Source organism: Phoca vitulina, unplaced genomic scaffold (genome assembly GCF_004348235.1).
Source record: "Phoca vitulina isolate PV1807 unplaced genomic scaffold, GSC_HSeal_1.0 scaffold3, whole genome shotgun sequence".
In the NCBI taxonomy this organism is placed as follows: domain Eukaryota; kingdom Metazoa; phylum Chordata; class Mammalia; order Carnivora; family Phocidae; genus Phoca; species Phoca vitulina.
This window is the reverse complement of record NW_022589706.1, coordinates 86,034,067-86,045,860: the sequence shown is the minus strand read 5'-3', so window position 1 is coordinate 86,045,860 and position 11,794 is coordinate 86,034,067. Positions and strand designations below refer to the sequence as shown.

The 11,794-nt window shown below is 34.6% G+C and overlaps 1 non-coding gene across 1 annotated transcript; it reads left to right on the top strand.

Annotated features, from left to right (window-relative positions):
- The first annotated feature begins 9,016 nt into the window (after positions 1-9,016).
- On the top strand, positions 9,017-9,123 carry LOC116630321. The gene has a single exon (XR_004298923.1). It is a non-coding gene; the product is annotated as a U6 spliceosomal RNA (small nuclear RNA).
- The last annotated feature ends 2,671 nt before the right edge of the window (positions 9,124-11,794 follow it).

Genomic DNA, 11,794 nt, shown 5'->3' with positions numbered 1-11,794 from the left:
GCAAAAAAGAGGTCAACCTCTCACTCTTTGCAGATGATATGATACTTTATGTGGAAAACCCAAAAGACTCCACCCTAAAATTGCTAGAACTCATACAGGAATTCAGTAAAATGGCAGGATATAAAATCAATGCACAGAAATCAGTGGCATTCCTATACACCAACAACAAGACAGAAGAAAGAGAAATTAAGGGGTCAATCCCATTTACAATTGCACCCAAAACCGTAAGATACCTAGGAATAAATCTAACCAAAGAGGCAAAGAATCTGTACTCAGAAAACTATAGAATGCCCATGAAAGAAATTGAGGAAGACACAAAGAAATGGAAAAACGTTCCATGCTCATGGATTGGAAGAACAAATATTGTGAAGATGTCAATGTTACCTAGAGCAGTCTACACATTTAATGCAATCCCTATCAAAATACCATCAACCTTTTTCAAAGAAATGGAACAAATAATCCTAAAATTTGTATGGAACCAGAAAAGACCCCAAATAGCCAGAGGAATGTTGAAAAAGCAAAGCAAAGCTGGTGGCATCACAATTCCGGACTTCAAGCTCTATTACAAAGCTGTCATCATCAAGACAGTATGGTACTGGCACAAAAACAGACACATCGATCAATGGAACAGAATAGAGAGCCCAGAAATGGACCCTCAACTCTAGGGTCAACTAATCTTTGACAAAGCAGGAAAGAATGTCCAATGGAAAAAAGACAGTCTTTTCAAGAAACGGGAAAATTGGACAGCCACATGCAGAAGAATGAAACTGGAAAATTTCCTTACACCACACACAAAAATAGACTCCAAATGGTTGAAAGACCTAAATGTGAGACAAGAGTCCATCAAAATCCTTGAGGAGAACACAGGCAGCAACCTCTTCGACCTCAGCCGCAGCAACTTCTTCCTAGAAACATTGCCAAAGGCAAGAGAAGCAAGGGCAAAAATGAACTATTGGGACTTGATCAGGATAAAAAGTTTTTGCACAGCAAAAGAAACAGTCAACAAAACCAAAAGACAACTGACAGAAAGGGAGAAGATATTTGCAAATGACATATCAGATAAAGGGCTAGTATCCAAAATCTATGAAGAACTTGTCAAACTCAACACCCAAAGAACAAATGATCCAATTGAGAAATGGGCAGAAGACATGAACAGACATTTTTCCAAAGAAGACATCCAAATGGCCAACAGACACATGAAAAAGTGCTCAACATCATCGGCATCAGGGAAATCCAAATCAAAACCTCAATGAGATACCACCTCACACCAGTCAGAATGGCTAAAATTAACAAGTCAGGAAACGACAGATGCTGGCGTGGATGTGGAGAAAGGGGAACCCTCCTACACTGTTGGTGGGAATGCAAGCTTGTGCAGCCACTCTGGAAAACAGTATGGAGGTTCCTCAAAAAGTTGAAAATAGAGCTACCATACGACCCAGCAATTGCACTACTGGGTATTTACCCCAAAGATACAAATGTAGTGATCCGAAGGGGTACATGCACCCCGATGTTTATACCAGCAATATCCATAATAGCCAAACTATGGAAAGATCCAAGATGTCCATTGACAGATGAATGGATAAAGAAGAAGTGGTATATATATATACAATGGAATATTATGTAGCCATCAAAAGAAAGGAAATCTTCCCATTTGCAATGACGTGGATAGAACTGGAGGGTATTATGCTGAGTGAAATAAGTCAATCAGAGAAAGACATGTATCATATGATCTCACTGATATGAGGAATTCTTAATCTCAGGAAATAAACTGAAGATTGTTGTAGTCATGGGGGTGGGAGGGATGGGGTGGGTGGGTGATGGACATCGGGGAGGGTGTGTGCTATGGTGAGCCCTGTGAATTTGTGAGACTGTTGAATCGCAGACCTGTACCTCTGAAACCAATAAAACATTGTATGTTAAAAAAAAAAAAAAGAAGATAATAGGAAGGGAAAAATGAAGGGAGGGAAATCGTAGGGGGAGATGAACCATGAGAGACTATGGACACTAGAAACAAACTGAGGGTTCTAGAGGGGAGGGGGTGGGGGGATGGGTTAGCCTGGTGATGGGTATTAAAGAGGGCACGTACTGAATGGAGCACTGGGCAAACAATGAATCATGGAACACTACATCGAAAACTAATGATGTAATGTATGATGATTAACATAACATAATAAAAAAAAGAACAAATAAATTTAAAAAATGAAACAAAAATTTTAGCAAAAGTATAAGTTTCTTTAAGTAGGGGAAATATTTACAATGTAGTAACACATAAATGTGTAGATATATGCTTAGATGTATAGATATAAATATTTATACAAAGACCTCTAACAAGCACATTAACAACAACAAAAAAGAACTCTTGAAAAATGACTAGGACATCTAGTACAGTGTTGAATAGAATGGTAATAGGGGACATTCTCACGTGCATCATCAACTCAGGGGGAAAATACTCAACATTTCATTATTAAATGAATACTGTCATTCACTTTCAAGTATGATGATAGTTTGTTAATATCTTTCATCAGTTCAAAAAGACCCCTTCTATTCTTAGATTACAGAGAGTTTTTGCCATAAATAATTGTTGAATTTATGTCTTTTCCATATCTATTGAGAATATAGATTTATTTTCCAGTATTTTGTTTGTGATTTATATTTTGGTTTATACATTTTATAAAAATAAATAGGTGTGATTTATATTTTTTAATGTTAGATGAATTTACATATCTGGAATGCTCCCCAGTTATCTTTTCTACATAGCTATATTCTAAATGCTACTACTGAGATAGAATTTTTGCATCTATAATGAGATATTAGCTTATAATTTCCTTTTTTCACATTTTATTTTATGTTAAGCACCATACATTACATCATTAGTTTTTGATGTAGTGTTCCATGATTCATTGTTTGCATATAACACCCAGTGCTCCATTCAGTACATGCCCTCTTTAATACCCATCACCAGGCTAACCCATCCCCCCACCCCCCTCCCCTCTAGAACCCTGTTTGTTTCTCAGAGTCCATAGTCTCTCATGGTTCGTCTCTCCCTCTGATATCCCCCCCTTCATTTTTCCCTTCCTACTGTTTTTTTTTTTTTTTTTTAACATATAGTGTATTCTTTGTTTCAGAGTACAGGTCTGTGATTCATCATTTTTTGTAATGCTTTTGTCAGATTTGGTATCAAGGCCATGCCAGTTTCATCAGTTGAGAAATGCCTTTTTTTCTATAGTCTCTTAAAGAGATTAAACAAAATTGGCATTATGTCTTTAAAAATTTGGAAGAAAATACCAGAGAATGTTCTGGATTCTCTTTGGGGAAGATTCTTAAATAAGGATTTATTTATTTTATTTTTTATTTTTTAACAGATATGAGACTATAGAAATTTCCTATTTCTATGGGTGTTGGTTTTGACCAATTATGTTTTTCAAGGACTCTGACAATTTTCATTTAAATTGTCAAATATATTAGCATAAAGTTTTAAATTTTGATCTCTTATTTTGTCTTATTCATAGAATTTCAGTTCTGATACAGGTAGTTTTTATTTTCTTTGTTTTTCTTGATTATTCTTGCTGATAATTCATCAAATTTACTAATATTTTAAAAGAATTAATTATTGGCTTTTAAAACATCTCTCTATTATACATTTGCTTTCTATTACATTGATTCTGCTCATATCTTTATCTTCTCTTACTACTTTATTTGAATTGAATTTAAATTTTTTTCTTTCTTCTTCAGATTATAGCTTAGATTGATGACTTTCAACCTTTCTTCTTGTCCTATATATTTTTGAAAGCTGTAATTTTCCCCCAAGCACCATTTTAGATGCATCTCATGTTTTGAAATTATACATTTCAGTAACATTTAATACAACATAATTTCTCATTTCCATGTGCTAAGAATATAAATAGCATATGGGCACCTTGATGAGAATACATGTGATGTATTTTTATTATTTGGATTAGTGGATCTTCAGCAAGTTTTAGATTATAACACAGTCTCTCTAATTCTTTTTGTCCCCAAGGAAAGCATTTTCTTTTTTTGTTTGTTTTTGTTTTATTTTGTTTCATTTTTGTTTTGTTTTTTGTTTGTTTTTTAATTTCAAATTTTTATTAAAATGCAAGTTGCTTAGCATATATGGTAAAGTTGGTTTCAGCAGTAGAATTTAATGATTCATCACACCCAGTGCTTATCACAAAAAGTGCCCTCCTTGACACCCATCATCCATTTTGCCCATCCCCCTCATTTTCTTTATTTGAGGGATGAACATGGGTTGCCAAGACTGTGACTTGAGTTACTATGAGAATTGTTATGTTGAAGCATAAACCATCTCCCAAAGCAAAATGGTACAGCCACTCTAGGAAACAGTATGGAGATTCCTCAAAAAGCTAAAAATAGAACTACCCTATGACCCAGCAACTGCAGTACTAGGTATTTATCCTAGTAGTGGATAAATACAAAAGTAGTGATTCAAAAGGGCACAGGTGCCCCAATGTTTATAGCAGCAATGTCTGCAATAACCAAAATATGGAAAGAGGCTAGATGTCCATCAACTGATGAATGGATCAAGAAGATGTGGTTTATATATACAATGGAATATTACTCAGTCATCAAAAAGAATGAAATCTTGCCATTTGCAATGATGTGGATGGAACTAGAGGGTATTATGCTAAGCGAAATAAGTCAGTCACAGAAAGATATCATATGACTTCACTCATACGTGGAATTTAAGAAACAAAACAGATGAACATAGGGTAAGGGAAGGAAAAATAAGATAAAAACTGAGAGTGAGGCAAACCATCAGATACTCTGAACTATAGGGAAAAAACTGAGGGTTGCTGGAGGGGAGGTGGGTGGGAGAATGGGGTAACTGAGTGATGGGCATTAAAAAGGGCACTTGCTGTAATAAGCACTGGGTGTTATATGCAAGTGGTGAATCACTAAATTCTAACCCTGAAACGAATAATACACTATATGTTAACTAACTTGAATTTAAATAAAATCTAAAACAAAAAATCATTTCCCAGATTGTGCATGCCAAAGGGACCAAATAAAGTATGCCACACCTGGAGTTTTGCCAAGAAAACCAATTGGACTTAATGGACTTATTTTACAGACAGAGAATCTAAGAAGCATGCTGAAGGCCAAGAGTAGAGATGGTATTCCTGGTTCATTTCTGAAAAGTGCAATTTAATAAAGTCAACCTATGATGCTTTGTATGGTATACAATAGCTTCAAGGGGCTAATACATCATCCAACACTTAAATATTATAAACAGAGCTTGAACAGAGGAAAATACTACCAGAAAAGAAATACAGGTTTGATTACTGTCAGAGCTGAATACATATATTCACCCTTCAGTAAATGAAATAAAAACCAACAAGGAAGACCTAGATCTCAAAGAGCTACAATGCAATGCAAACTTCAAGTTTGCACATTATATCATCAAGGCAGAATATTTTATCTGTAGAGAGCACCAGAGAAAAATCCCTCAGCTCAGATAAGGCTCTAGATGAGCACTCAATTGTACCAAAATAAATTATAACTATTCCACCATCAAAGCCTCTAACTTACTTAGGACTTAACCCTTTCTATCATCTATCACTGTGAAACCGTTATTCTCTATTACCTTGCTGAAATCACTTGTCTTTCTATTACTGATAATTACTCAAAGGTGCCCTTTTTCTGCCCTTTTATTTCTAGTAAGTCAGCTATAATTACCAAGCAGTTCCCGTCCGCGACATTGCTGTATCACTAAAAGCAATAGACCTTTATCAGGCTATATAGTTAATCTTAGCCATAATGACAGAACTTGTAATATTCTAAAATCAAATCTATTTTACAGCTCATTTTACAGCTCCAGGGTTAGTTGTAACAGCGATAACTCCTGTGTGATGAGATTAATAATATATCTTTTACTAAACGTGTGAAACATTTGTTCAGCTAAGTTTTGCTGGTGATTTTAATATTCTTCACCACTTCAATCAGCCAATGACTCAAATAGAAATAACAAGAAATGCTATGCATATTTGAATTATGTCTACTCTGAATTGTGCAGAATATGTACATGTACACATTCACATCATGAAGGCTTTGGTTTTAATTCATTTCACATTAATCTGCCCAAAGAAATCTTCATATTGATTTCTTGACACTTAATGACTAAGAGCCTTAATTTCTTTTTTCTTTCCCTTTACTGGCCATTCAGTAAAAGGAAAAAAGTTAGCAGAAACACTATCCCAAAGGAAAAGTAATAACTGAGGACAGATGAAGAGCAACATTATCTTTATTTAATGTAGTTTTCTTTATAAGAAGACATTTGAAACCCTATAAAGTGTACAATTGCAAATGTTATTGTAATTTGCATATGCAACTTCAGGTCCATAAGTTAAATGTAAGTAATTGACTTATTTTCCTCGCCATAAAATTCAGAAAATATAAAATGTGAGGTTGAATCTTATTTGTTCTTATCTACACCTCAGTGTTAGGTATAAAACATGCTGCTCTCGCCATCCAGGTACAGAAATTGATATAAAATAAATAGTTTTTTAAATGATTATGATATATCCCAATTCAACTTATGGTTCTTTGTGTATATTTTGACTTTTACCTTAGCACTGGTATCTGAACAAAAGAGCACAAGTTAAAGACAATAGGTTAGTGTTTGGGTCTTTTCAGGACCCCAGTGAATTAATATGAAGTAATTAATGAATAAACTATGGGACCATAAATAAATAATTTATCAGATTTAGTTTTTTTTTTTAAAGATTTTATTTATTTGCGAGAGAGAGAATGAGAGACAGAGAGCATGAAAGGGAGGAGGGTCAGAGGGAGAAGCAGACTCCCTGCTGAGCAGGGAGCCCGATGTGGGACTCGATCCCGGGACTCCAGGATCATGACCTGAGCCGAAGGCAGTCGCTTAACCAACTGAGCCACCCAGGCGCCCTATCAGATTTAGTTTTTTAACCTTACTCTATTAATTGGTGATAACAACACCTTCTAAATCAACTTATTATGAAAATAAAATGATCAAACAATACTAAAGTGCTTTACCAAGGGAAAAGCTTTCAAATGTGAGGTAATATTGACTCAAGTTTGTCTCCTTCCAGACTCCTAAGGTAAACTCATCCAACCAACTTTGCTTATGATAGCATCTGCCTGAAGAAAAGAAATCTAGCCTCTGTATGCTTTCTTTGCTACTATTCTGTCAGGAAAGTCTTTTCCTTACAATTTAAATTCCTTCAATATTCATTTTAACTCCCACTGCATTCAGATCTCTACTAATTTTTTCTGTCTTCATTGATCTCTTTTATTACATATCTACTTATGTCTTATGTCTTGTCAAATTAAAGGTGTTTACCTTTTCTGAGAAGATTAATGCTTTTTACTCTAATTACAATGACAGAGACTGGTTATAGGCTCCATGTTTATTTTATTCTTCATTCAAATATTAAGCATCAATCACATGCCAGGTTCTGTATTTATTCCCTTCATAAAGACAAACAAAAATCCCTGCCCGCATAATGTGCACATTCTGGTCAGCAAAAATAACAATGAAACAAATTATTAGTAAAATAGGAATTATGTCAGAGGAAGTAAGTGTGGAGAAAAAAATAAGGCAGATCTCATATTAGAGAGGATGATATAACAATGCTTATTTATACTCACCTAAGCAGAGATTATTAATTTCCTAGTCCCCATTCCTCTCTTTTACCATAGCTGGATATATGACTATCCATAAAAAGTCTATAATTTCCAATCTCCCTTCCAGTTAAGTGCAGCTTTGTGATTGAATTTTGGTCAGTGAAATGGTAGTTAAATATTGGTGTCAGCTTCTGAAATCCCTTTCCAGATGTCATTCAGTGTATGCCCTTTACTCTTTTTCTTTATCACCTTCTATACTTGGCTTCCTGATAAGGATGGCTAAAACTCTAGCCATTGTCTTGGACCAGATGGCAACAGTCATATTCTACTATGACAGAACAATGAATTGAAAGGAACCTGGGTTTTAAAAAACTTTGTGGAACAGTCACAATAACACCCTTGTACTGTTAAGTCTGGAATTTTATGTGAGAGAGACAGCTTTTCATCTTGTTTAAGCCATTGTCCCTATGACATGCAGTTGGACCTAGTCCTAATTGATAGATCTACCTGAAGGTGGGATTCTTCAACTCACTGATAAATTCTGGGGCTTGACCTGCCTACAAAGCAAGGAGAGGGATTGTCTGCATTTGCAGCTGAATCTCTTCGAGCACAACTTGGGGAGCTTGACAAAGGGAAATTTGTTCAGACTCTTTTCACTCTTCCACTCAAAGCAGAAATCCAAAGACATTTAATCACAATATTTTTCACCTAGAGACTCTTTGGTAAATTAACAAAGCTCATTCTATTATTTTTCATGGAAGTATAAAAAGCAAGCAAACATGATTCTTAATCAAAGAAAAACATTTTATTTTTTTATTATTTTAAAGAAAAATATTTTAAAGGTGATTTGTATACTATGCATTTTTTTCCCATCTCACTGAATTAATGCACCTTATTTTATTTGTATACCCTTCTAAAATGCAATGGACCAGGAACCTGGGTGGCTTAGTTGGTTAAGTGGCTGCCTTTGGCTCAGTTCATGATCTCAGGGTCCTGGGATCAAGCCCTTTCCTCCCCACTTGTGCTCTCTCACTATCTGTCTCTCTCTCTCAAATAAATATGTAAAATATTTGAAATAAAATAAAGTAAACCAAGTAACATTCTATGAATTTGACCTGATTCCCATTCCATGAGGAAAATATATATACATATATATTTTTTCAAGGCTGCCTAGCCTTGGACAATACAAAAACCTTTTTGAAAGAACAAAAATAAATATGTGTTATATTATTTTATTTAAATATATATAAAAACATAAAACAAGATAAAAGCACCTTGTACAACCAAAGAAAAAAAGATGCGTTATGTACAGGGGAGCAAAGATAAGGATGACTGCACGTTTCTCGTTAGTAACAGTGCACATTAAAAGTCATGGAGTGTGCTCGCTTCAGCAGCACATATACTAAAATTGGAATAACATAGAGAAGATTAACATGGCTCCTGCACAAGGATTATATGCAAATTCATGAAGTGTTCCATATTTAAAAAAAATAAATAAAAGTCATGGAGCAATATCTTTAAAATAATCAAAGAAAAAAAACAAAACAAAACTATCAACCCAGAATTCTGTACATAGTGAAAATGTCTTTCAAAAACGAAAGCAAAATAAAGATTTATTCAAACATACAAATGATGGTACATTTATCACCGGCAGACATAATGCTTTATAAGAAAATTTAAAGGAGTCATTCAGGCAAAAAGACAGTGATGCCAGCTGGACACTGTATTTACACATAAAAGATCAAATCACGAGAAATGATAGCAATTTAGGTAAATATCAAGAATTTTGTTCTTATTATATCAAAATGTATCATAGATCTAAATGTAAAACTTAAGCTTAAATCTATAAAATTTCTAGAAGAAAAGAGAGAATTAGGTCTTTATTACATTGGGTTAGCAAATTTCTTAAATACTACACTAAGAACATGATCCATAAAAGAACAAAGTGACAAATTTGACTTCAAAATTAAGAATGTCTGCTTTTTGAAAGATATCCCTTCAACAAATGAAAAGACAAGCTACAGACTGGGACAAAATATTTACAAAATCTAATAAAGACTTGTCTCCAGGATATAGATTCTTAAAACTCAATACTAAGAAAACAAACAACTCAAGAAAAAAAGTAGGCAAAAGATTTGAACAGGCTCATCACCAAAGATAATGTATAAATGACAAGTAACTACATGATAAGATATTCAGTATCATTAGTCATTAGAGAAATACAATTAAAACTGAAAATGCCTAGTCCAGTGCTAGGCTTGAAATATGAATGTTTTTGGTAAATCAATCAATAGTACAATCAATATATTAAAAGTTAGAATCAAGTATTTGCTAATCCTGATTCTGAACCATCCCAGTGTATCTCCTATTATTCAGAGATACAAAACTGTCAACTCTGAAAATTAAATTATTGTTTAACTTAATTAAAGAATAAATACCAAAAGGCATTCTTAGAAGTGAGCATGGGAATGTTGACAATTTTATAACAGAGAGATAGTGAACCATCATGATAGACAAAGGAGTCAGATAAAATAAATGTTTTCCCTCTGACAGCTTCTTGCCTTGCATGGTTCGATGTGGAATGTTGTAAGTGTCCCAACAGTCATCTCCCCAAGGATATCAGTTAATATGGGTATAATAGCATCCCTCATCCAGTGAGTCTAGTCTAGACCTATTTGTCTCTCATGGGCACTGGTAGCCTTTTCCCAGATAGATAATGTGGGAGGCAAGCAATACCTTCAGTAAGTTTGACATTAAGAACACCATTATATTTAACTGTTGCTTTTCTGCGTTGGTCTGAACAAAAAGTATCTCCACACTCAGTTTAATCAGACTGGCATGAATCTCTAAGACTTGAGAGAGAGGAAATGTCAGCTCCATGAAACTGAGTCTGTAAGTCACCAAGTAGCAGATTAAAAACTCTACTCTGTCCTTTTCTCCTCTACCATTGACTGAAGATGCCCTTGATCAGTTAGATGGGCATTTAAGAAAAGAAAAAAGGCAAGAAAAAATATATAGAATTAAGAGATATGAAAGCAAAAAAATTGAGTTAAATATTAAAATGTATGCATTTTTTAAAAGATTTTATTTACTTATTTGTCAGAGAGAGAGAGAGAGCACAAGCAGGGGGAACGGCAGGCAGAGGGAGAAACAGGCTCCCCACTGAGCAAGGAGCCCCATGCGGGGCTTGATGCGGGGCTAGATCCCAGGACCCTGGGATCATGACCTGAGCCAAAGGCAGACGCTTAACAACTGAGCCACCCAGGCATCCCTAAAATGTATGCATTTTTTACAAGAATATCATAATGCTATGTAACCAAAGATGTATTTTATAAAAGAAGAAATGTATTTAAAAGATATCTAACTCTATTTAATCCCAAGATAGGAGAGGAAAAAGAAAAACAGAAAAACTCGAGGATGTGCTATTTAGTAGAGAAGTCCTAAAACAAAACATGATTTTCAACTGTCCGTAGCAACCATAAAAATCAGCACCCAGCTGGAAAGAAACTCCTCTTCTCATGGCAAGCTCAAGAAGTTACCTGAAGTGTGAAGACTTTGGCTAAAATCCTGGAGAGGACATTCTGCAATAAACAATTTGATACCACTTTATCTTGTCGTACAACACCCAAACTCTTCACAGTAATTTGAAAATATGCTCCTCTGCTTTGTACACAGGCAAAGCTCCCACTAGTATCTGCGTAAGAGCAGGATCAAGCATGCTGTGGCTAAGTGCAAGAGCCCTGGTCACCGAGGCAGCTATTTTCAATTGTTGTATTAGCTCTAATTCTTCAAGACAGTCATCCAGAGTCCCTTATTCTTTTCTGTATTCAAAATTTGGAACAATTTCATATTATCAAATGTAAAATGCACAAAGTCGTAAGCTCAGTAATTTCTCTTTCAGAAATACACCTAATAGAAACACACAAAAAAAATTAGGTACAAATCATTTATACAAAAAATTTTGTACTAAATCATGTATACTGTGACTAGAGAACAATTAAATACACACTAATAGCATAGTCAAATGAATAAAGACATACACAATAGTTTAAAGGTATGGAATAAAGTTCTAAATGTAGGTATGAATAACTCCCCAAGATACATTGTACATGGAAAAAAATTTAATTCAATAATGTAGAGCTCTCTCTCCTTCCCT